The sequence below is a fragment of the Ciconia boyciana genome, chromosome 5 (genome assembly GCF_034638445.1).
Source record: "Ciconia boyciana chromosome 5, ASM3463844v1, whole genome shotgun sequence".
Lineage (NCBI taxonomy): Eukaryota > Metazoa > Chordata > Aves > Ciconiiformes > Ciconiidae > Ciconia > Ciconia boyciana.
Window position 1 is genome coordinate 64,829,615 of NC_132938.1, and position 1,151 is coordinate 64,830,765.

The following is a 1,151-nucleotide window of genomic DNA, read 5'->3' on the forward strand; positions in this document are numbered from 1 at the left end:
TGCACGATGAAGAAAACAGGAGGAGAAGGAGGCAAGAGGAGCCAACAGGTGGGAACAGGAGGCTACAGGAGGATGCAGAGGAAGAGAAGGAAAAGGCAAGGGGAGGCCAGAGGAGGAGGAAGAGGAGGAGGCAACAGGAGGCAAGAGGAGGAAGAGAAGGAGGAGGCAACAGGATGCCACAAGATGCAAGAGGAGGCAACAGGAGGAAGAAAGAGGAGGCCACACCAGGCCACAGAAGGTAAAGAAGGAGGAAGCAAGAGGAGGCAACAAAAAGAGAAAAAGGCGGAGACAACAGGATGCCACCTGAGGTAACAGGAGGCAACAGGAGGAGGAAACAAGAGGAGGTAAGAGGAGAACACAGTAGGACACAAGACACAAAAGAAGGTGGAGGCAAGAGGAGGCAACAAAAAGAGAAATAGGAGGAAAGAACAGGATGCAAGAGGAGGCAACTGGAGGCAGCACAAAGAAAAAGAGGAGGAGGCAACAGGATGCTCTAAGAGGCACCAGAAGGCAACAGGAGAAGGAGGCAACAGGAGGCAACGAGAGGCAAGAAGAGGAGGAGGAGGCAACAGGAGGCAATGGGAGGCAAGAGGAGAAGGAGGAAAGAACAACAGGATGTAACAGGAGGTGGCAGGAGGAAGGGGAACAGGAGAATGAGAAGGAAAAGGCAAGAGGAAGTGGAGAAGTAGGCAACAGGAGCCAAGAAGGAGGGAACAGGAGGATGTGGAGGAAGAGAAAGACAAGGCAACATGAGGCAAGGGGAGGCAACAGGAGGAGGAAGAAGAGCAGGCAAAAGAGTGAAAGAAGAGGCCAGAAGAGGAGTATGAGAAGGAGAAGGAGGCAAGAGGAGGCAACAGATGGAGTAGGCAACAGGAGGCAATAGGAGGAGGCAACAGAAGGACGGAGCAGGACACTGGAGGTAAAGGAGGAGGAGGAGGCAAAAGGAGGCAACAGGAAGAAAAAGAGGAGGAGGCAATAGGATGCTGTAAGACGCAACAGATGATCCTGTTGCCTTTTATTGCCTCCTCCTCCACTTGCTCCAGTGTTCTGCTCTTGCCTCCTGCTGCTTCTTTTTCGTGGATGGAGTGATGCATTTTACTCGTAAGAGAGAAGCAAAAATATACTTTATTGATATAAAACAGTGAGTAACA